Source organism: Pelophylax lessonae (assembly GCF_965119305.1).
Source record: "Pelophylax lessonae genome assembly, chromosome: 2".
Classification (NCBI taxonomy): Eukaryota; Metazoa; Chordata; class Amphibia; order Anura; family Ranidae; genus Pelophylax; species Pelophylax lessonae.
The window spans coordinates 557,757,285-557,782,899 of record NC_138769.1 but is presented as its reverse complement, the minus strand read 5'-3'; positions in this window follow the sequence as shown (position 1 = coordinate 557,782,899).

Genomic DNA, 25,615 nt, shown 5'->3' with positions numbered 1-25,615 from the left:
ATAGTCTGAATGGCAAACAGCAGAAGTGAGCAGACAGTTTTTTAAAAATGTTCAATAAAATTGGTCTGCGCATATCAGGCACAAAAGTTATTCTCTTATATCCCTTAGGAGCCTGCCTAACAGAGAAAAGACTGTTAAAAGCTGGTAGATTAATACAATTTTAGCTGGAGTTTTTTTCCCTAAACTTTATTATGTGGCTAAATGAAAATTGGAGTTGCATGAGGAAAAAAAGAAAACCTAGAACAGATTGTTCTGTAGAAGAATAACAAGAAAAACCCAAATTCTTATTAAATAAAAGCCACCTCTGCCATGTAACCGAATAATCGGTCCATGTTTTAGCAGCTATTGAATTCCTAATAGCAGATATAACTGGAGCTAAATTTAATCCTACAGATGATTTAGGCAAGCATACCCCACTAGGTCCACATTTGGCAAAAGTTGTCTGAAACGAGCCATCTTGAAACTAGCTAAAGAGTCAGCAACACTATTCTGATGAACTGGTAGAATTTTTCCTTAACTCAAATACTTAATTGTAAACATAAAAGAAAAAATGACGTAACAGTTTGATACCAAAAATGGAATTAGAAGAGAGACAATTTATGGTGAAAAGCTCTCCCTTGTTTTCTGAATGTTTGATGATCCTTTGACAAAATATTCCCCCAAATTTCAAAAGCCACCACAATAGGAAAAAGTTCTGGAAAGACTATGTTCTTGGTAGCCTTATTTGCTACCCAAGAAGGTGGCCAAGAAACACAACATCAGTGAGTGTGCCAGATTGCTGCAAAACCAAGAGATCCTGCAGCATCTGTAAATAGCTCAAGATCAGCCGAAAAAATAAACGACCATTATAATCAGACAGAAAAAAAGACATACCAAAAGATTGTCTATAAAGGAGCTGTAAAGTCAGGAAGGTTTTGTTTCTTAATGCATTCTATGCATTAAGATAAAAAGCCTTCTGTGTGTAGCAGCCTCCCCAGTATCCCTAATACTTACCTGTGCCCCTCTCTGTCTACGAGTCCCTCAGCTGTTCTGGGACTCTCCCTCCTATTGGCTGAGATACAGCCACGGTCCCATTGGCTCCTGCGGCTGTCAATAAAAGTCAGTGAGCCAATCAGGAGAGAGAGGGGGCAAGGCAGAATGGCAGCTGTGTGACTGAATGGACACACGGAGCTGCAGCTTGGCTCGGGTGCCCCCCATAGCAAGCTGCTTGCTGTGGGGGCACTCGATAGGAGGGACCCAAGAAGAGGAGGATCCGGGCTGCTCTGTGCAAAACCAACTACACAGAGGAGGTAAGTATAATGTGTTTTTTTTTTTTTTTTAATGAGACTTTACAATGACTTTAGGATCAGAAATTAGGCGGATATGACCTAAAATATGTAAAAAATAATATTTTCTTTCCATTAAAAAAGTATATTAAGGATTGAAGCCTTAAAATTTTTAGCGGGGGGAACCTGAAACTGAAATAAGGAAGCATCAATGGTGATCCCCATAAATTCACTAACTGGGGAGGGAAAAACTGTTTTATCTAAAGCTAGGGGATACCAAAGGATTCAGCAATAAGAAAAAATAAACATAGAAGTAACAAACAGATAGGGGAATCTAGAGGACCAATATAAAGAATGTCACCTAGGTAATGAATTATACAGTTACAACCGGATTTATATGTAACTTCTTATATATTTTAAATAAAAAGACTTAAATGTTCTGTCAGCGTGTGCACTGTGCAGCAGTGACATCACTTGCCTCCTCCTTCAGTGGGCGACCTTCCTCACCTTGGCTCAAAGCTGCAGAGGCCCCAAGGCCCTCCGGTAGGAGGCTCCGCTGAAGCTGGTGGAATGGAGTGCACTGATTTGTGACAGGTCTTGGGAGAGGAGGCAGTCCGGACGTGGCATCCATGGTGGTTCTGTGCAGTGTCACTGGAAGGTCTTCAGCTTCTGTCTGGGGCACCGGTTCCTCTTCAGCCAATGCAAGGCATGGCTGTAGCCACTCTTCACTGCTGTCACTCGCCACCTTCTCAAGGACCCTGCTGACCAGCGTCCCCATGACCTATCACAACTGACGAGCTCCAATATTATAGCTCTTGTATTATAGCTCAAATGGAGCTCGCCGAGCCGATCCTGGTCAACTGTGAGGAAAGCCTGATGGCCTTGAGTCCTTCATGTAGCCCTGTACACGTGCCCAAGGATCTTCTGGAAAGGCATGTGTCTCCCGTTGAAAGGCCCTGTGACAATCACTGTAATAATTTAAGAGACAGCATTACAATTACATTTTTTTTTTAAATGACAAGAGAGATATGGAAGCCACAATTCCATGTTGAGGGCACAGAATTGTTTCCCCTTGTCTATTAGCAGTTCACCCATGAATGGGGTTTACTGCATGTAAACTTTGGAAAATGTAGAGCATGAGCTCATTTGGCACGTACAACTATTCCATAAGCACATTTTATTAGTCATTGAAATACACAGTCAAAAAAACTGACCCTTTTGAACATCTGCATGCTTTAAGGAATTACAAGATTTGCTGTTTAGCTAAGGCTAAACAAGCTGGTGAACCTAGTATAGATTAAAAATATAAATCCTGCCTTTCCCAAATTTCCATAGCCCTGGAATAAAAACAGTACTAGCAAAAAAAATTACTTGTTGTCCATAACAAGCAATCAGTATCCAAATGTAATTCATGCTGTCCATAGTTGTAAATCAAACAAGAATACAGACTGGTTGCTATTAGAATCAATAAATAATCTTGTTAACACACTTTTCATACATAAGCCAGATATAATTCAATTAATATTTCAAAGTTTTAACAAACATTACATTTCTGTTACCTAATGATAAAAGCCTCAGAGGATAGAATAATGTTATAATAGACAGATATGAATGGCAGATTCAGAGGCAAACAAGTAGCAAATGAGGAGATATGACATCCAAATATATTCATCAGCTAAACAGTTGGGTTCCCATTGGAATCATTTTGAAGAAGAAGCCCAAAGTTATAGACAAAATGGTGTGAGATATGCAGACAGCTCGTTGAGAGTATGCTAATGAATTGGCTTCATTATTCAAGTCAGATAAAGTAGTCAGGAGAGGGGAAAAATAGAGGTGTTTAAGCAAATCCATATAAACCAGAGCAATGGGATAAGAAAAAAACAGCACGTACAAAGACAAACACACAAAATTAAAAAAATTAAAAATTAAATGGAAGTTTAATGTATTTGTATCAGTTGTTACACCTTCTTTGAAAATGATCAATATATATATATTGTATATATATATGACCCCTAAAGAGCCGCAAGTAAGCTGGGATCCCTCACCCTGCACAGCCAGGCACACCAACAATTCACAGGCACACTTGAGTCAGGGAACAGTCTGTGGCTTTGTTTTTTTGTTTTATTGAGGGTAATACCTTGGATAGGGATGGGAGGTCATGGGATGCCCTTTTGACTTCAACAACAAACTTCAGGGAAAACTCTTCCTATATACAGTCACTCTATTCAGCTCTATGTACAGCTCCACTCATGGGCATCTGCAAGGGGGGGGGCATTTGCCCCCCCCCCCCGAATCTCAACTTTCTTTCCCATAAAAGTCCTATGTGTTTATTTATTCAGTGTGTGTGTCTATGCGATGGTGAGCCTGTCACTCACTGTGTCTGTGTTCAGCCGTTCTTCTCTGTGGCATACCAATCCGCACCAATCCCCGCCCCCTCCTCTCTCATTGGCCCTGGAGAAGTTCTGCATTTTGGCGCCATTTCTGAGTCCTGAGCTGGAGAGGAGCTGGCTGGAGTGAGCAGGGGGGAAATTTCAGCGCTGACAACCACCGGATTGGACACTGAAATGTCACAGGACTGACTGAGGGAGGAGGAGGAGTCCAGCACCCCGGGAGCCTGGACACTGTTCAGATAAGACACCCCTCGGGTCCATGTGCAGAGGAATGTCCAGAACTCAATCTCCACCAGGCTTGTGTAATCCTGAATCCTGTCAGCACCCGTGATCATCAGAGCTCTATAACAGCAGGACGATGGCAGACTGAATTCTTCTCCTGTGAGTCACACTTGTTCTGCCTTTCACAATGTACAAATCTGTGCTGTAAACTTGCCCTGTACCTCAGCAGGACAGGTATGGTAAAGGTGAAAGTAAAATGACTGAATGTGTTAGAAATATACTGGGACTTTTCATATGCTACATAAAGGCATTTCATAAAATCATTATTTTTAATATCATATGTGTATGTAGAATATATCCATGTAGCACTTGAAAAATCCCAGTATATTCCTAACACATTCAGTAATTTGAGCAGTACCAGCAAAGGATGTGGTGCCATAATACAGTCCAACTCCAGGAAATGAAAATAAAGTCCAATCTTGCAATGTATGTGTGTGTGTGTGTGCGGGGGGTGGGGGAGTATGGGGGGGAGAATAGCCTTTTACACCTACCTGTTTCCATGCTCCAGCCAGCTTCACTGCTCTCTTCCTCCACCAAAACCTCAGCCTCATCACATATCATGCAGGAACATTAACCCTGTATGGTATGATGAGGGGGCTGGAGTCAGGAGACTTTGCTCTCAATGCTGCACGTGCACCTGCACATTTGCTGCCCCTGCCCGGCCTCAATCTTACTACCATCTTTTCACACCACTCTTTCACTACCACATATACAGTATGTGGCAGTGAATGGGTGGTGTGAAAAGATATGTCCCTCACTGTCTGTATCAAGCCAGCGACCTGCCCATCCTGGTCATGATCATCCCTCCACCACCTCACCAGACCCCAATTCTTGTCCTGATCTCATCACTGTACCTCATTTCCACTCCCCTCTTATATTGCTTTTATCCCTGTTCCTGCACACCACTCACCTGCTTTTGCCATTGCACCTGCCTATCAGTCGCCTACTCTTGTCACCATGTATGCAAGTCACCCACCCAGGGCCGCTGATAAGCAAGTACAATCAGTCCTCCTGTACCGGCCGGCCCCCCTGTTAAGTCTATTTTAACCCTCAGCCGCCACTGCCATACTACATACTATGGTGGCAGTGCCTTTGTAGCATAAGGGGGAGTGGTTGAGTTGTGATAAATGTGGCTCAGCCATGCATTTTTACTGCCCTGAAAACATAGATGAAAACAAGACCTAAATGAAAGCATCTCACTTACTATGTATAAACCTGATAAGCCAAGTGTTGCCTGTCATATGGAAATAATCCATCAGCAGTGTAGCCACCAGATCACTTCCACACACCCCTGTTAGTGCCAGCCACCTCCTCTCCACACACGCACACACGCACCTCAGCCATGTTTCCTGGGCTCCATGCACCCATTTGCAGACCTGGGACTGGCATGGCAGGTACCAACAGGTGGAGGGAAGGGAGATCAGTGAACGCCCGTTTGCTGATCTCCTCTTCCTGTTTGATGACCCAAAAGGATGTAAAAGGTAATTTCCCATAATGGTGTGTAATTGGCACTCCATTGGCTTCAGTGGAGGGCAGGTTAAACATCAGGAGTCTTTTAGATCCCTGATGTTTTATTTAAGAGGACCTGTCACCAACAAAATGCATCACATAGGGGACTTTTCGTCCCACATGTGATAAAAAAAGTTTATTAAAAAAATGTAAAAATAGTGTAAAAATAAAGTTACACACAAACAGTTAAAAGCCCTCCACACTAACAAGCCCCTCCCATTTATGACATCATCAAAAGGGGCGGAGCATGGGTGACCCTAAAATAATGCCCCCCCCCTGAAAAAAGTTCTGCGGATGCCCATGGCGCACTCATTTGCTGGCAGAACCTGGAACACTGAATATCTGGCAGTCACTCAGTTAGATTAAAGTAATGGCCCTGTAATACAAGAACTCGAGGCCCCTTGGTTGTGTAGCAAAATTTCAGGGTCCATCTTGCATCACTCCTGTGACCACTGATCCCAGCACCATCTCTTCAGGCACTGACAACCCACCTGGCTACAGCTGCCCCTTTTACCCTCCAGGCTAACTTCTCCCCACAGTCCTCTAGACTGACACTCACCAGCCCACCCAGCTGATTCTCAGGAGATCTCCCAGACGTGCTGACCATCTCCTGCTGCCCTCTCTCTTTGTTCCTGTACCTCCAGGAAGGGCTTCCTACATATGTTTTTGTAGGATCCTTCCAGCACGTGAGCCCTGGCCTGAGACCTGAGATCACCCCCCCCCCATGATTTGGAGGCACCCTCAAGGGCCACTGACAGCCTCCTCAGCACTCCACCTCCATCTTCCACCCGACTGCCCCTGCTGGCGCAACTCATGCCTATTTATGAGGTGGCCTGCCACCTTCCGACCTTTCACTGGGGATTGGCTGAGAACCTCGTTTATAAGCTAAGCAGTTCCTCCTAACCTCCACCACTATGTGCAGAACATTCTCCATTGTCCCAGAAAACAGGGGGACACAACCCGAAAAAAGAAGTAAAAAAGAGATTCCCCTCCTGACGAATACTCCCCCAGTCTGCCTGCTCTGCCATGTGACAGTTCTTAAATAGGTAAGGGGCAGGGTCACCCGGCAACGTAACCTGGTGGCACCTCCCTCCTGTTATGTCATCGGCCGGTGCATGCTGGGTCGGTGATGTCACAAGGCGAGGCTCCACCAGGTGACATCGCCAGGTAGTCCGCCCCTTAACAATTAAAGAACTGTCACAGGGCAGAGCATGCAGAACACAGGAGCGTTTGTTGGGAGCGGAGCTTTTTTTTTTTCTTTTTTGGGGTCTACGTCGTGATTGACGAATGATCTATATCTGGGGACACTGTTTTTTTATTTTTTAATGAAGGAATTGTCAAAACTGCCTCCTGTCTTTATTCACTTTTACACCTCACTGCCCCATCATGCCACAGGTGGTGACATTAGAAGGGGCGGGGTTTCCATGTGACGTCACTGGATGGCCATGCCCCATATATATATAAGAACTGGCAGACACCGTAGCTGACATTACTGCGGGAGCCAGTGTTGAAGCACCATAGTTTTTTTTTTATTTTGAGTGGGTTGGAAGCCGCGGATGAAGAAGAAAAGGAAGAAGAAGAAAGGGGGAGAAGACTGGAGGAAGAGGACATCACTGGAGGAAAAACACACAATGGAGCTATGGGGGACATTCTTCAATGAATAAAGGACTTGTCAAAAACTCTCTCTTTGTTTTTTGTAACACTACACTTCTTTTTTTGGGTGAATGGGTATGGGTACAATGAACAGAGAAAATGAGTCGCAACCGGAACTTTTGTTTTCCTTTTTTCAGGTGCGACGGTGGCAGCGGATGTCGTGGTTGATGATGGATCTACATCAGGAGACATTTTTTTACTTTTAACAGAGGACTTGCCAAAAACTGTGTGTATTTTTCTTTTTGACACTCTTTTGGGTGAATTTACATGGGGAGCAGGATCTGGGGGTCCCCTTGTTAAAGCGGGCTTCCAGATTTTGATAAGCCCCCTGCCCGCAGATGCTAACAATCACAGCCCAGGGTTGTGGGAAAGAGGCCCTTGTCACCCCTGCCCCCAAAGTATACCCCCATGTTGAGGCCATGTGGCCTGGCATGGTTCAGGAGGGGGGGTGCTTGCTCATCCCCCCCTTTCCTGACCTGACGGGCTGCATGCTCAGATAAGGATCTGGTATGGATTGTGGGAAGGACCCCACGCCATTTTTTTTAAAGAATTTTGGCGTGAGGTTCCCCTTAAAATCCATACCAGACTTGAAGGGCCTGGTATGCATTAAGGGGGACCCAACACTGTTTTTTTTTACATTCAGCTGTCAGTGGGGAACTTGCAGCCTGTATCAAACGCAAAGTACTTTTTGAATTGCACTTTCAAAACTGATTTACCACAAGCATTATTTTACAGAATTTTTTTCGTCCAAAGAATTTTCGTACGATTTTCGCATAGTGTGTACAGAACTTTCTACAGCCGATTCTGAATTTTCGTATGAAAATTCTCGAAGGGACAAACTCCAAAATGTTTCTCGTACGGGAAAAAACTAACGATTTTTGTTTAATGTGTACCGTTTTCGTACGATTTTTGTACAAGAAAAATCAGAAAAGAAAGACTGCTCATGATCAGAAACAATTAACAACAAAAAAAGCCTTTGTCGTACGAGAATTTTCGTACAAATTTTTGCCTGATTTTCTTATAGTGTGTACCCCACTTTACTCTTAGTGAATTGACCCCTAAATCCTTTTTGCAGCTGAGATCAATTAAAAAATAAGAAAAAAGGGTACTTTCATGTGTTTTAGATATACGCACAAATGTTTTCCCTTGCATTTCTATTAAAAACTGAACGGCTGTATTACAGAGTGAGGGTTCACATATACTTTAACCACTTGCCGATCGCCGCCCGACTATATACGACGGCGGTCAGCCCCTCCCAGGCAAAGTGACGTACCGGTACGTCACTAGCCTGGGAGCCAATAGGGGGCGCGCTCCCGCCCCTGCTCGTTCCCTAAGCAGCCGCACGCGTGTGACCGGCGGACCCGATGCCGGTCACTCGCGATTATCGGGTGGAGAGGGAGAAAGGCAGGCGGCTAATGTAAACAAAGCCGTCTGTCATTCTTCCCTGTGTAAAAGCACAGATCATACGGTCCTGCTATGTAGGACTGTTGATCTGTGCTGTTACACACACACAACCACATCCAATCACAGCTAGAATCATGCCCCTAGGGACACACTTAACCCCTCCCTCTCCAATAAAGTTAACCCCTTCCCTACCAGTGCCATTTTTACAGTAACAGTGCATATGTATAGCACTGATTACTGTAGTAATGTCACTGGTACCCCCAAAAGTGTCAAAAATGTCAGTCAAGGGTCCGATCTGTCCGCCGCAATGTCGTAGTCCCGCAAAAAAAAAAATTGCAGATCGCCGCCATTACTCGTTCAAAAAAAAAAAAACAATAAAAATGACAAAAATCTTTCCCTTAGTTAGTAAATGCAATAACTTTTGCGCAAACCAATCAAAATACGCTTTTGCGATTTTTTTTTTACCAAACATATGTAGCAGTGTTATGTAACGGTATCAGCCAAATGATCAGACCAGTGGTGATGTGCAATTTCTACTTTACTTAACAATGTGGAACGTAGATTACACAGGAGATCGTGTGAACAGGGGTTTGCAGTACAAAACAGCAATATGAGGAAGGGAGAAACATTCATAAAACATGTGAAAACAATTCTATTGCAGTTCTAGTAATGGCCACTAGATGGCAGCAGAGTGTTCTGAGTTCAGTTTACAGATAGGATAAAGATCTGAAGATTTCTCACGTGTTCCCAGAGATTGATCATTCATTCAGCAGACTGGGAGCTGTGGGGATTTCTTGCTGGCACAGACTTCACACAGGCACTGCTGATGCTGACTTTGGTCAGGAGGCTCTGGGGGCCGTAGATAGGACCAACCCACTGCTTGGACAGCTTCTCCACATGGACTGTAACAGAGTCCTCTCCAGTGACTGGGGCTTGGATAGATGCTGCGTGCTCTTGTGCTCACTGCTGGTGGCCCACACACCAGACCGATCGAATGAGGACCCAGCACCTGGGGACAGCTCACTTGCCCAGTCACTGCTGTCCCATCAGGCAGGATCTCTCTGAGCACAGGAAGCTGGGCGGAGCTGGCATTTATACTCCCTGGGCATGTCCTGGAACTCAGGGGATGCTGGGAGCCCAGAGGATTGTGGGGAATTGAGATAAAGGGACTTGCACCTGCATCTGGATAAAGGGGCACACCATTACACTCCACCCCACTTGAACTTGCGATCCCAGGCAAGTTCACAGACCATACAAAGTCCTCTTGTGCAAAGCGTTCAGGTGGTTTCCCAAAGTTGTGCCTCTGAGAACACCTCAAGGGTTGAGGTTCAGGCTCTTCTCCAGGAGCAGGCAAAGGTGCATCCTCACTTTCAGGCCTCTCCGTAGACAGTGGGTCAGAGGGCTCCACAGCAGGAGTAGGAATCTGAGCTGGGCAATCATTGGGCTGTACGGCATCGTCTGTACCTGTAATCTCTCCTGAGAGACTTGGAGGTAGTAGTGGGGGAACAGGGAATAGCCAACACTGATTCTCTGTTGGGGTTGTTACTGGTGGCTCTGAAACCTGTTCTTTTGGCTCTCTAGATGAGCTCCCATGAATCTCCCTGTAGCTTTCAATAGGCTTAAGGAGCCTGCGGTGTAGCCGTCTTGGCCTGTCTTGAGTATTTTGCTTCTGTATGTCATAGACTGGCACTCCTCGGATGGGTTGACGTAACACAACTCCAGACATTTCCTCCCATGGAGTTTGTAGCTTACCCTGCTGATGTGCACCTTTGCGCCGGATCAGGACCCTGTCTCCAGGTTTCAGGTCATGGACCTCCGTTCCTGACTCTTCTTGTTCCACCCAGGTTCGATCCTTTACAAACTGTTGGACGTCTGACAGGCGTCGCCTCCACTCTTGAATCCAGGATGCTGGAGTATACTCCAGTTCTTCAGTGGGGACAACACCCCATAGATCTGTGGGTCCCCCAAGAGTACGGCCGAACATCACATGGTAAGGAGAGCAACCTGTCGCTGAGTGCACAGTATGGTTATACTTCCAAACCACTTCAGCCAAGTAATGGGTCCATCTGGTTCGTTTCTCACAGGCCAGTCCTCTCAACAGCTGTATCAGGGTACTATTAAACCTCTCACATGCTCCGTTACCCTGTGGGTGGTATGGGGTCGTATGAGTCTTTTTGACACCTAAGGAGCGACACCATTCCTGAAAGAACTCACTTTCAAAGCAGGGCCCTTGATCTGAATGTATCTTCTGAGGGCAGCCATAAGGGAGACAGAAATGCTTCCACACTGCTTGGGCTGCAGTCTTTGCAGTCTGGTCATGAGTTGGCACGGTTACTGCAAACTTAGTAAAGTGATCCACCATAACAAGGGCATAGCGATGTCCATCTTCTGACATGTCAAGGGTGAGAAATTCAACTGTTAGTACTTCCAATGGGGCAGACGTGTTCCAAGTCATGGGAGGCACCTGGGCCTCAGCCCCTTTTGTCACGGAACATACCGCGCAGTGCTGAGATATCTGATTGATCAACTGGAACAGCCCCACACACATGGCTTGCCTTTTGAACCAGGCGAATGTCTTGTGGACACCCCAATGTCCTCCTTCCACATGAATTCTTTCTGCCACTTGTCTAGCTCTGGCCCGTGACAGTACGACCTGCCAGGTTACCGAAGAGTCATGGGGGAACATTATTCTGTGATACAATATGCCATCTCTCAAGAGGAAACGTGACCATTCACCCAACAGTTTTTGTGTCTCTGGCAGCAGTCGCGATCTTTCTCTTCTACTGGGCCACCGCTGTAACTGCATCGCTTCTCTTACTGGGGCAATCACAGGATCATTCTTCTGTATTTCCGCCCAGTTATACTCTTTCAATACATGGATGAGGTCCACCCGTGGTTGACTCTTAGGTCTAGCCCTCATTACGGGTGGAATTTCTTCTTCTTCAGCCTCTTCATCCACATCTCGCTGTGGTTGTACTGAAGGGTACCGTGATAGGGCATTGGCCACGTGTTTGTCCTTTAGTGCTGCCAAGGTAAGAAGCAGATTTCTAACTTCTTTAGGTGGTCCCAGGTGGGTAGGACATCGTTTCAACAGCTCGGGCTTCAGCCCCTGGATGATATTCATGCCCAATATCACCCGCGGCTGTCCTTTTCCGGATACACGTGTAACCACCACACCTTTTTGGCCAAGGTCCTGTCCCCACAGTTTTACCTTCATCCAGGTAATCCCAACCACTTCTATAGGAAGTTCGTTGGCAGCTGTCAGTGAGGACCATGGGGTATCTCGACTCATTTTCTTCTTTGGGAAGTATTGCTGGAACAAAGGTTCTGGTAGAATAGTGACTTGGGAGCCAGTGTCGAAGAGACACTCGATCTCTTGGCCATCGAAGTACCCATGTACCACAGGGCAATCGACCCCCACGTCCTCCGTGTGTGACTGGGGAGTCGTTTTGCTGGACCGCCCCACTGCTTGACTCATAGCGGCGGGGCGCTCTGGGTTTAATGGCCCCCTTGGTATTTGATCAGGACAGTCCCTCAAGCAATGTCCCTTTTGTTGACAGCCCCAACATGGGGAGGGTGACCTCTCCCTTCTTGGTCGCCGACGGGGCGGTGATCGGTTTCTCCATGAAGGGATGTTCTCCCTTGGCCCCCTTGGATTATCTCGCTCGCACCTCAGCGTGGCAAGTTCTGTCTGGAGCTGGGCCATTCCTTCTGTCAGCTTGTGGATGACCACCTCCCATGGAGCTATTTGTTCAGTTTGTGGCAGTTTACATGGTTTATCCCCTGTGCTGGCCATGAGAACGTCCACACTGGCACGTCTGGGCTCTGAATACAGGATAGCTGCTTCTAAAATTTCGTGGAATTTTAAGTTTGGGTTACTTCTGTCCTTTTCTTGTAGCTTTTCCCTGACTTTGTCAGACAGAAGCCCATCCAAAAACTGATCCTTCAGCCACCCGTCTTTATCACTCCAGCCAGCACGTCCTGCTTGCCCTTCAAGGGCATTAATGGCCAGATCTGCCTGCTGTGTGGGTGGCACCCCATATGACCGGATCAAGCCCCGCAATCTCCTAATCCAGTCATCCAAATCCTGATCTGGTCCTGTGTACTTAGGCAGTTGCTGTGGTAGCAATCCTGCCAGTAATAGGGAAGCTATGGCAGACTGCTTGACACCCTCATTGCTGCTTCCCTCACCACTGACTGACATGGCTGATCCTGTTCGTGATGCCAAGTGTTATGTAACGGTATCAGCCAAATGATCATACCAGTGGTGATGTGCAATTTCTACTTTACTTAACAATGTGGAACGTAGATTACACAGGAGATCATGTGAACAGGGGTTTGCAGTACAAAACAGCAATATGAGGAAGGGAGAAACATTCATAAAACATGTGAAAACAATTCTATTGCAGTTCTAGTAATGGCCACTAGATGGCAGCAGAGTGTTCTGAGTTCAGTTTACAGATAGGATAAAGATCTGAAGATTTCTCACGTGTTCCCAGAGATTGATCGTTCATTCAGCAGACTGGGAGCTGTGGGGATTTCTTGCTGGCACAGACTTCACACAGGCACTGCTGATGCTGACTTTGGTCAGGAGGCTCTGGGGGCCGTAGATAGGACCAACCCACTGCTTGGACAGCTTCTCCACATGGACTGTAACAGAGTCCTCTCCAGTGACTGGGGCTTGGATAGATGCTGCGTGCTCTTGTGCTCACTGCTGGTGGCCCACACACCAGACCGATCGAATGAGGACCCAGCACCTGGGGACAGCTCACTTGCCCAGTCACTGCTGTCCCATCAGGCAGGATCTCTCTGAGCACAGGAAGCTGGGCGGAGCTGGCATTTATACTCCCTGGGCATGTCCTGGAACTCAGGGGATGCTGGGAGCCCAGAGGATTGTGGGGAATTGAGCTAAAGGGACTTGCACCTGCATCTGGATAAAGGGGCACACCATTACAGCAGTAAACAAATTGGCCTAATATGTTAAAAAAAATTTGATTTTTAAATTTTTTGGGGGGAATTTCATATAAAAATGTGAAAAATATTGTTATTTTTGCAAAATTGTCGCTCTTTTTTTGTTTATAGCGCATGATCAAAAAAAATCGCACAGGGGATCAAATACCACCAAAAGAAAGCTCTGTTTGTGGGAAAAAAAGGACGTCAATTTAATTTGGGTACAGCATCACACGACCGCACAATTGTCCGGTAAAGTCACGCAGTGCCGAATAGCAAAATAGGCCCTGGTCAGGAAGGGGGTAAAATCTTCCGGGGCTTAAGTGGTTAATGAGAAATTCCATGCAAATATAAAAGACACATATTAATGAATACACAATTTCAATACCTTATGATTAAATGTATTTTTAATGTAAACAGTGTTTGTTCCTGAATTTCACTTCATATTGATCTCTTGCAAACCAGAGCTCAGACTGGAAGTGGGGAAAGCATCGCGAGGAGCCAGACAGTTGTACTTCAGTGCTTACCTGTGAACAAGGAGCATCCTGAAAGGAGGAGATTGCAGAGGAAAAGAAAGCTGAGCTTTGTCTGTTGATTCCCTCCTTATGTCCAGTCACAGACTGGGTGGAACAGGACTTGTGTTACAAAATTTCAGCAAAATCAGGTCTCCTGCCCTGTCAGCCAAGGCTGTGGTGTGTGGTAGAGCTGCGCAAATCTCAGCACTGGATGGACAAAATTACAAATTATTTGGCAAGTAAAACAAGCACTATTTCATCTGGAGCCACATAGTCTCCACCACCACACAGGTAATGCAGTTCCCTGGTATGGTAAGATTTATAAAGGGCATTTGAATGCCTGACTGGATTGTCCTTTGATATTTAGGAATATCTGAAATTCAGTAAACTGATTGCTTGGTTGTTCTGCAGAATAAACAAATCTTTATGAATTTATCATTTTGATCAATGGTGACATGTTTCAGAAACAATTAGACAAAATAAATGTGAATGAAGCACCTGGACCAGATGGCTTACAGACACAAGTTCTCAGTTATTTCGAACAATTCTTTCTAATTCTTAAAAGCTTTTTTATAGACTGACTTAACCACTTCTGGACCACCTGCCACAGTTTTACGTCGTTATTATGACGTTAAATACCTGGGTTATGGCAGCAGATAGCGGCAATAGCCCCGGTATTTTTTTTACTGGGTGGGCGGTCCTCTTTCACATAAAAGTGGTCCCAGCTGCAGATTCCTCGTGGGATCACTTTTATGGGCGGTCTTTTCCCCTCCTAGGCAGGAAGTCTATGGCCTTGGAGCAACAAGAGGAGAGACGTCATACGGCACTTCCTCCCAACGGCCTTAAAGGGCCCATTTTTTTCATGATGTCTTTTTGACCCCAAAAATCACATTAAAGAGGACCTGTCCTGCTTTTTTATATTACAAGAGATGTTTACATTCCCTGTAATAGGAATAAAAGTGATAAAAAAAAAAACATTTTTTTAAAGGGACAGTGTAAAAATCAAAAATAAAAGGTAAAATAAATAAGAAAAAAAAAAATTGAAAGTGCCCCGTCCCTCCTAACTCGCGTGCAGAAGCAAACGCATATGCAAGTCACGCCCACATATGTAAACGGTGTTCAAACCACACATGTGAGGTATCGCCACAATCGTTAGAGCGGGAGCAAAAATTCTAGCCCTAGACCTCCTCTGTAACTCTAAACTAGTAACCTGTAAAAAAAATTTAAATCGTCGCCTATGGAGATTTTGAAGTACCAATGTTTCTCGCCATTTCCTGAGCCTGGGCAATTTTGAAGCATGACATGTTAGGTATGCATTTACTCGTAGCGTAACAATATCTTTCACATTATAGAAAAAAAACTGGCCTAACTTCCCTGTGTAGTTTTTTTTTTTTGCAGTGAAATTTATTTTTTCCCAAAAAATTGCATTAGAAACCTGCTGTGCAATAACCGCGTGACAAAAAATATTGCAATGATCGCCATTTTATTCTCCAGAGTCTTTGCAAAAAAAAAAATATATATATTTTGTTTGGGGGTTCTAAGTAATTTGCTAGCAAAAATTACTGATTTAAACTTGTAAACAACAAGTGTCAGAAAAAGTGGCTAATACCAACAAATTTGAATAACTCAAACATGTCACCTATATTTAGATAACTACCTATGTACCTGATGCATATGGTGCCCTCAGGCCCTGGTCACTCTTCCCTTCCCCCCACTGCGCTAATTCCAACAAATGTATCAGTGACCCAAACATATAATAACAAATTCAATGTATTTTGTTTTAGGCTAGGTTCACACTAGTGCTGGCCGTGCGTCCTGCGTTTGCTCGGGCATTGAATTGGCTGCTGTGTCACGTGAACCGCACAAAAAAAGGTGCATGCACCTTTTTAAAAATGCCTAAGGCTAGGTTCACAATAGCCCACACTGTGCGTTGCAGGTGCGGCAAACACCCGCAGTTGAATCGCACTGCTCTTGCGAGGACACGTGTGGCTGCCATTCATTCTGAATGGCACCCCAACACATCTAAGCCTACAGCGCGTTCGCGGGTGCGTGAACCGCAGGGCAGCCGCATGTTCGTGTTTTTAACCACTTGACCTCTTGAAGATTTACCCCCCTTCATGACCAGACCATTTTTTCCAATACGGCACTGCGCTACTTTAACTGACAAGTGGGTCGTTGTGCGACGCTGTACCCAAATAAAATGTATGAATTTTTTCCCCACAAATAGAGCTTTTTTGGTGGTATTTATATCACCTCTGTGTTTTTTATTTTTTTTTCTCCATAAACAAAAAAAGACCAACACTTTTGAAAAAAAAATATATATATTTTTTTACTTTCTGCTATAAAACACATCCAATAAAAGAATGTAAATAAATCTAACTTCTTCATAAATTTAGGCCAATATGTATTCTGCTACATATTTTTGGTAAATAAAATCCCAATAAGTGTATATTGATTGGTTTGAGCAAAAGTTATAGCGTCTTTAAACTATGGGATATTTTTAGTTATTTTTATTTTATTAGAAATGGCAGTGATCGGCAACTTATAGCGGGACTGCGATATTGTGGCGCTAACTGACACTTTTTGGGGCTAAAAAAATATGCACTGTCACTGTACTAATGACACTGTCTTGGAAGACGGTTAACATTAGAGGCGATCAAAGAGTTAAATGTGTGTCTAGCCTGTGTTTTTCTAAGGTGTGGGAGGTGTTTTTACTACGGGAAGGCATGGATCCATGTCCCTTGCCTTTCCTACTGACAGAATGGCGATCTGCCTTGTTTACATAGGCAGACCGCCCTTATGCCTTACTCCTCGATCAACTGCGGGTGCCGGCGGACATGGAGTCTGTGGTGCCCGCTGCTGGGCTCCCACTGCGATGACAGCTAGAGCGAGCCGCCAGTGGCACACGTGCACGTGCCCTACCCGAAAGAGCTTGACCCTATCCTAAGGTCTTATGAGTATATCAAAGGTTTTGCCTTTTCATCAGATTAGAATGCCAGTTACAGTCAACCTGAAAATTTTAAAGAGATTTTTTATTTTTAAAGAGACCCTAGAACTACTAGCAATTCTGCCAGCTAAATATAGAAGGAGATCTGTATTAGGAATATTTCTATAAAAACTGGCTGCTAAAGCAATTTGAGAAGCAGCTATCTGGGTGGCAACTGCCCTTTAAAATCAATACTTCTGACCGTTAATGTACAAAAAAAAAGAAAAATGAATGCTTTGTGCCTTCTGTTCTAGCAAGGCGCATTAAGGAATCCACATGTAAACATTTTAAAGCAGTATTAAAAGCACACATTTATTATATTGCGGCTTACCAATTTTTAGATGTGATGGCTACATTAGTTTCCTTTTTTTTTAGGCTTTCTTTTTTCTATTTTCATCAGGTGATCCATCCAGTATGTCTTTTATTCTTCAACAGAAAAGCTCTCTAGCGGTTTCAGGGATAAGACAAACCATTTACCACTGATAGCGGTGCGTAAAATGATCAGCTTCAATCGTAAAATGATCAGCTTCAATCGTAAAATGATCAGCTTCAATCGTAAAATGATCAGCTTCAATTTATACATGTAAAACCTTTATCCCAAGAGGACAAAACTGTTTGCTGTAACTGATTTTAAAGTGTTAGCTGGCGTTCAACGTCAATCTGTTAGTGTATTTAAAACTGTTAGTACTTCTAACACTCCCCTCTTTCCCAGACTGACAACGCTGCTGTCCACTGTGCCCCCTGTGCTCCTTCATCCACAGTGGAGGCACTCTAATACAGGAGGTGTTACTGGCCAAATCACCAGGTAAAAACAGAGAGTAAAAAAAGAAAACAAATGCAGCCACCACATCTAATGATTGGTAAGCTGCAATATATTACATTTTTAGTTTTGGGGTTTATACCTGCTTTAAGTCAAAATATAACAAAAAATACAAAAAAAATTTTTTGTGAGAAGCACTATGATTGGTCACCCAAGAATGAAATGTGCATGTTTTTGAAGTAAAGGCAGCATTTGTACATCTATTTTGTTTCTTTTTGGATATGGGAGCCAGCTGAGGCTTCCTAAGGAACCACAGCCAGCTCCCCCCTGTGCTCTGTGAATGGTCCTGCACCCTCCTGGGACATGTGATGTGTCTCAGGAGGCTGCAGGTGGGGAGCTGAGCAGGGACAAGGGGTGTCATTCCCACCTGAGTGAGGATTGTGAAAGTGGGCGTGGTCAGCGGGTAGTGATTAAAATTGTTACTTTCTACCCCCGCTTCCCAAGAAAACCTGTATCTCAGTTCTCAGTACTTCACATTTTGACTCAAAATTTGAAAAAAAAAACTAATGGGAAAAGTACAAAGATTGGTCACAAGGGAATAAAATGTACATGTTGTCCAAACAAAAAAGTGTATTTTTATTACTAGAAATCTGTTCAGAGGCAGAAGTAAATGAAATTGTGTACACATATTTGGAGACTGTGTGCAAATCTTCGCATGTGCACTGTGATAGCACCAGTACCTAATGCACTTTAGTTTTTTATGAATTCATCTTTTACAGTAACCTTTCATTATATTTTAGTACACAATTAAGTATTGACCCTGCATTATATGCAGATTAGGTGCATAAAAAATTGCTAACAGCAGCGGGGTTGACCCAAAAACAATAAAGAAAATCACATTTTTATTTTATTTTAGGTTTGTCAGCACTCATGTTCAGATGCTGGCGGGTGCACTTGATAGCAAAGCATGCTTCTTCGTAAATATACCATGCTATAACCATGTGTATGCTATATATTATGCTTCTTAGTAAATGTATGCATGCTACAGCCTGTGAACAAACATCCGAGCACATACAGTATCTCACAAAAGTGAGTACACCCCTCACATTTTTGTAAATATTTGTATCTTTTCATGTGACAACACTGAAGAAATGACACTTTGCTATGTAAAGTAGGGAGTGTACAGCTTGTATAACAGTGTAAATTTGCTGTCCCCTCAAAATAACTCAACACACAACCATTAATGTCTAAACCGCTGGCAACAAAAATGAGTACACCCCTAAGTGTAAATGTTCAAAGTGTCACAATTTTGTGTGGCCACCATTATTTTCCAGCACTGCTTTAACCCTCTTGGGCATGGAGTTCACCAGAGCTTCACAGGTTGCCACTGGAGCCCTCTTCCACTCCTCTATGATGACATCACGGAGCTGGAGAAGGTTAGAGACATTCCGTTTGAGGATGCCCCACAGATGCTCAATAGGGTTTAGGTCTGGAGACATGCTTGGCCAGTCCATCACCTTTACTCTCACCTTCTTTAACAAGGCAGTGGTCATCTCGGAGGTGTGTTTGGGGTTGTTATGTTGGAATACTGCCCTGTGCCCAGTCTCTCAACAGTACATGTTGGCATTCATGGTTCCCTCAATGAACTGTAGCTCCCCAGTGCTGGCAGCACTTATGCAGCCCCAGACCATGACACTCCCACCACCATGCTTGACTGTAGGCAAGACACACTTGTCTTTGTACTTCTCACCTGGTTGCCGCCACACACGCTTGACACCATCTGAACCAAGTTTATCTTGGTCTCATCAGATACCAGGACATGGTTCCAGTAATCCATGTCCTTAGTCCACTTGTCTTCAGCAAACTGTTTGCTTGTGCATCATCTTTAGAAGAGGCTTCCAACAGCCATGCAGACCAGTTTGATGCAGTGTGCGGCGTATGGTCTGAGCACCGACAGACCGACCCCCCACCCCTTCAACTTTTGCAGCAATGCTGGCAGCACTCATATGTCTATTTCCCAAAGACAACCCTCTGGATATGATGCTGAGCATGTGCACTCAACCTCTTTGGTCGACCATGGCGAGGCCTGTTCTGAGTGGAACCTTTCCTGTGTAACCGCTGTATGGTCTTAGCCACTGTGCTGCAGCTCAGTTGCAGGGTCTTGGCAATCTTCTTACAGCCTAGCCATCTTTATGTAGAGCAACAATTCTTTTTTTCATATCCTCAGAGAGTTTTTTGCCATGAGGTGCCATGTTGAATTCCCAGTGACCAGTATGTTAGAGTGAGAGTGATAACATCAAATTTAACACACTGTCTCCCCATTCACACCTGAGACCTTGAAACACTAACGAGTCACATGACACCGGGGAGGGAAAATGGCTAATTGGGCATTTTTTTTTGGACATTTTCACTTAGGGGTGTACTCACTTTTGTTGCCAGCAGTTTAGACATTATTGGCTGCGTGTTGAGTTATTTTGAGGGGACAGCACATTTACACTGTTTTACAAACTGTACACTCACTACTTTACATTGTAGCAAAGTGTAATTTCTTCAGTGTTGTCACATAAAAAGATATAATAAAATATTTACAAAATAGTGAGAGGTGTACTCTGTTTTGTGAGATGCTGTAGTATGTCATAAACCAGTGTACAAAAATAAGCTTTAATAAATTAGGTCCACAGTAAATATACTGGGTGTATTATATACTGTACACACACATACATTTATTAGATCAATTGTGGAGACACCAGGGGTATTGGAAACAAAAAAAAAAAGTCATTAAATTGAAAGGGGCCTCAAAATCTGCTGGCCACCTGAGTATTTGCAGCATGTTAGCCACAAGTCGAAGTGAGATAAGGAGGCTCTCTCGCTAGCCAATTAAGGCATAACAACTTCAACTGCAGCAAAGAAGAAGAAAATGCCATTTCAATATTTTACTATGGCAAGAGACAACTCAAGGCAAATTGGGGAATCTTGTTAGATGCAGCTAAGTGATCTTGCCAAGAAAATTCTCTACATGAAATATTATTTAATGTTACACACTGCTTTTTCGTGTCTTATTAAATAGCCTTAGTGAAAAAAAACACAAGGCCATTGAGTAAAAAGAAAAACGTACATCAAACTCAGAATTCTAAAGCCACGGTTGAGCATTTAAAAACACATCTAGACCCATTTTAGAAGCATTCCATTCAGTGGGCTAGAACCAGAATTGGCAGAACACTATTCAACATTGTTCTTATAAAGAATCCTTTCTTTCTAACTAGAGTCTTCTGTGATGGCCTTAGGCTAGAGATAAATTACTCTTTTTTTTTTTTTTTTTTTTTTTAAACAGCCAGAAGGCTGATCGAAAAAAATTAAAACCGATGGTTTTCTCCATCCACACCATCAAGGTGGATGGAAGAATTATTTTTACCATAAAAGATTTCACTAAATGGGAAAATCCATAAACCAGCAGCTAGCACATCATTAGATACAAAAATGGTAAGATCGTTTTATTATTGATACACATACAGGACTGATAGTAGTTTTGTTTTGGTTTTGTTTTACGAGCGCTGCACTTCACTTTGGGATAGAGGAATTCTCCCTACTGTGTTATTGCATTCTTACAGAGGAACTCCTGCATTGTCAGAATACACTAATTAGCGGCTGCCTATTGGCTGACAGAAGTTGACTCTGTTGACCAAAAGTGGCTGAAGGCCGAATTTCAATCCATCAGACCAAGCTAATCAGCTATGACATAGCAGCCGCATGCAAGCTGAAGGTTTCATTGGGAAAAAAAATTGTTTCAGCTTGCAGAGGCTACTGTAGCCTGTAGAAAAAAAAGTATGCCTCTGTTTAAGGCTCTGTTCACACACTGGCGTATCAAATCGTGGGTAGAATTGCCGCAATTCTGCCTACAATACTGAATCACTGCAAATCGCAGGACGATCGTGCGATTCCTGTGACTTGCAATGGCACCCCAAACGTGGCACGATTGTCGCCCGACGAGTCGCGGTAAAATCACAGAAACAGAATCGCAGGATGCTTGTCGCCCAAAAGAAGTTCTTGCACTTTTGGGTGATGGGCGTCCCACGATTCTGTTGGCGCGATTTTACCTCAATATGTCGGGCGACAATAGCAGCAAAATTGCGCCGCGTTCAGGTGCCATTGCAAGTCACGGGAATTGCACGGGCGTCCCGCGATTTGCAATGATTTGGGATCGCGGGCAGAATCGCTGCGATTCTGCCTGCGATCTGATATGCCAGTATGTGAACATAGCCTAATACTGTACAATTCTAATACAAATATAGTATTTAATCTATCTATTAAAATAGGTTTTAGAAAAAATAAACTTTTTTTCCACTTGCCTGCCCATAAAAGAGTATACTTTTTATTACAAAAGGGTATTGGTAAAGAAAGAAAAGAAAAAAGTGTATACAATTAAATCCTTATACCTCCTTAGTAAAAAAAAAATGGAAAGATGATTTGGGCAAAAAATTATTATAGAGTTTTAGTGACATTAAAAGACACATACTAGTGCTGGGATGTTTGGTCTGGGCATCTAGGCTTCAGTAATCTCTGGGCTTGAAAAGCCTCTTTTTACTATGTACGTGTTTAGTGGAAAGGTGTAATGGCCACTAAGCACCATGGGGGGAAAATGTATTTCCTGATACACTCCATGGCAGCATACATATGGGTTAACACTGCCTCCACTCCTCCTCTATAGGACCCCACTCCCATAAATCTTTGCTCTAAGCCAGAGACTGCGTTCCTTTTTTGTCCTCCTTCTATGGACCAGAATGGTTTAGCAGTGGCGGCTGGTGCTCAAAATTTTTTTTTGGGGGGGGGGCGCAAACAGAAAAATATAATAATATAATAGGCATTGCTCTGCGGCAAAAAACGATGTAAAAAATTGCATGACTTTGAGGTCGCAAAAGTGTGAAAAGGGGCCTTCAGTAATTAAGGTATAGTGTGCCCCCTTTCAATGCAGAGAGACCAGCGTGCCCCCTTTCAATGCACAGTGACCAGCGTGCCCCCTTTCATTGCACAGTGACCAGCATGCCCCCTTTCAATGCACAGTGACCAGCGTGCCCCCTTTCAATGCACAGTGACCAGCGTGCCCCCTTCAAAACACTGACCAGCGTGCCCCCTTCAATGCAGAGACCAGCATACATGCCCCCTTCGATGCAGTGACCAGCGTACATGCCCCCTTCAATGCAGAGACCAGCGTACATGCCCCCTTCAATGCAGTGACCAGCGTACATGCCCCCTTCAATGTAGTGACCAGCGTACATGCCCCCTTCAATGTAGTGACCAGCGTACATGCCCCCTTCAATGTAGTGACCAGCATACATGCCCCCTTCAATGTAGTGACCAGCGTACATGGCGCCTTCAATGCAGTGACCAGTGTACATGCCCCCTTCAATGTAGTGACCAGCATACATGCCCCCTTCAATACAGTGACCAGCATAGATGCCCCCTTCAATGTAGTGACCAGCGTACATGCCCCCTTCAATGTAGTGACCAGCATACAAGCCCCCTTCAATGTAGTGACCAGCGTACATGCCCCCTTCAATGCAGTGACCAGTGTACATGCTCCTTCAGTGCAGTGACCAGCGTACATGCCCCCTTCAATGTAGTGACCAGTGTACATGCCCCCTTCAGTGTAGGCTGGTGCTCAAAATTTTTTTGGGGGGGGGGGGGGGCAAACAGAAAAATGTAATAGGCATTGCTTTGCGGCAAAAAACGCTGTAAAAATTTGCGTAACTTTGAGGTTGCAAAAGTGTGAAAGGGGCCTTCAGTAATTAAGGTATAGTGTGCCCCCTTTCAATGCAGAGAGACCAGCAAGCCCCCTTTCAATGCACAGTGACCAGTGTGCCCCCTTTCAATGCACAGTGACCAGCGTGCCCCCTTTCAAAGCACAGTGACCAGCATGCCCCCTTTCAATGCACAGTGACCAGCGTGCCCCCTTTAATGCACAGTGACCAGCATGCCCCCTTCAAAACACTGACCAGCGTGCCCCCTTCAATGCAGAGACCAGCATACATGCCCCCTTCGATGCAGTGACCAGCGTACATGCCCCCTTCAATGCAAAGACCAGCGTACATGCCCCCTTCAATGCAGAGACCAGCGTACATGCCCCCTTCAATGCAGTCACCAGCGTACATGCCCCCTTTAATGTAGTTACCAGCGTACATGCCCCCTTCAATGTAGTGACCAGCATACATGCCCCCTTCAATGCAGTGACCAGCATACATGCCCCCTTCAATGTAGTGACCAGCGTATATGCCCCCTTCAATGTAGTGACCAGCATACAAGCCCCCTTCAATGTAGTGACCAGCGTACATGCCCCCTTCAATGCAGTGACCATCGTACATGCTCCCTTCAGTGCAGTGACCAGCATACATGCCCCCTTCAATGTAGTGACCAGCATACATGCCCCCATCAATGTAGTGACCAGCGTACATGCCCCCTTCAATGTAGTGACCCGCATACATGCCCCCTTCAATGCAGTGACCAGCGTACATGCCCCCTTCAATGTAGTGACCAGCGTACATGCCCCCTTCAATGTAGTGACCAGCATACATGCCACCTTCAATGTAGTGACCAGCATACATTCCCCCTTCAATGTAGTGACCAGCGTACATGCCCCCTTCAATGTAGTGACCAGCGTACAGGCCCCCTTCAATGTAGTGACCAGCGTAAATGCCCCCTTCAATGTAGTGACCAGCATACATGCCCCCTTCAATGAAGTGACCAGCATACATGCCCCCTTCAATGCAGAGACCAGCGTGTGTGCCCCCTTCAATCCAGTGCACTTACCTGGATCATCAGCAGCAGCGGCGGTGGCGCGGCTTCTCCTCAGTCCCCCGGCGCGTCTTTTCGGGTCCTCCCGTTCCTGCCTCCTCCTCGGCCAATGGCATGGGGTTTGCCTTGCGGCCAATCAGGAATTAGACCCGCTCCCTGATTGACCGGGAGGAGGATCCGTGTGACAATAGCCAATTTTAATTCGCTATTGTCACACAATGGGTAGAGTCGGGACGCACTGCACTGCGCCCCGGGTCCACCCTTTACATCGCCCTATTAGAGCCTCTGGCTCTAATCAGGTAATGCAAAAAAAAACGCCCCATTGAACTCCATGCGTCCGGACGCATGGATAGGGGGGTGGCGCCCCTGCGCCCCCAACACACCGACTGGTTTAAGTCTTAAGGGGCTTGCATGCCCCAAACCCAAGCACCACCCGCTTCCGCCGGATGTGACAAGGGAGAAACTGTGAGGCCGCCAGGACACCAGGATGTGCCAGAAGCCACTGACACAGCCGGGACCCAGGGCTGTCTACACCTCTCCTGCCTCCACTGCAGCAGATCGGATGACTTACTGTAAAGCCTGATTTCCATTTACTGATGTGAGTGCATTACCTTTCATGCCAATAAAGGATTGTTTTTAATACTACACTCAGGTGGCGCTGCTCTGTTCTTTCTTTTTTTGCTTCAGTGCCATGTAGAGTCTCCAGCAATCCCCAGCTTTTAGCGGGGTGGAGAAGAGTGATGGATACAGTGCCATGAAGAGCTTAAGCTTGGCCATTGGCAGGCAAAGCGGCAGTATGGCCTAAGAGCCTTGCTATTAGCAGGTGGTCATAAATGCCTTGGGCCCATGCAGCAGCGTCTTCTGGATCCAGGCATGGTTGTGGGGGATGCCGCGTGCGGTGATGTATACTTTTATTTTGCATATTCCATGCCAGCCGTTGTGTGTGTTTGTCAGTTTTTCTTTCCTGCTCTAGTGTCTTCCAGCCTGGGCTCTTGTGGCCATGTTAAAAGTGATGAAAACGTGAAAGGAGAATGCGGATGAAGTATTCAAAAGCGTTTTCAGAAACTCGGTAGTTTAAGAGCTGGGGCTGGTGTCAGTTTCCATTGTGAGGCTCC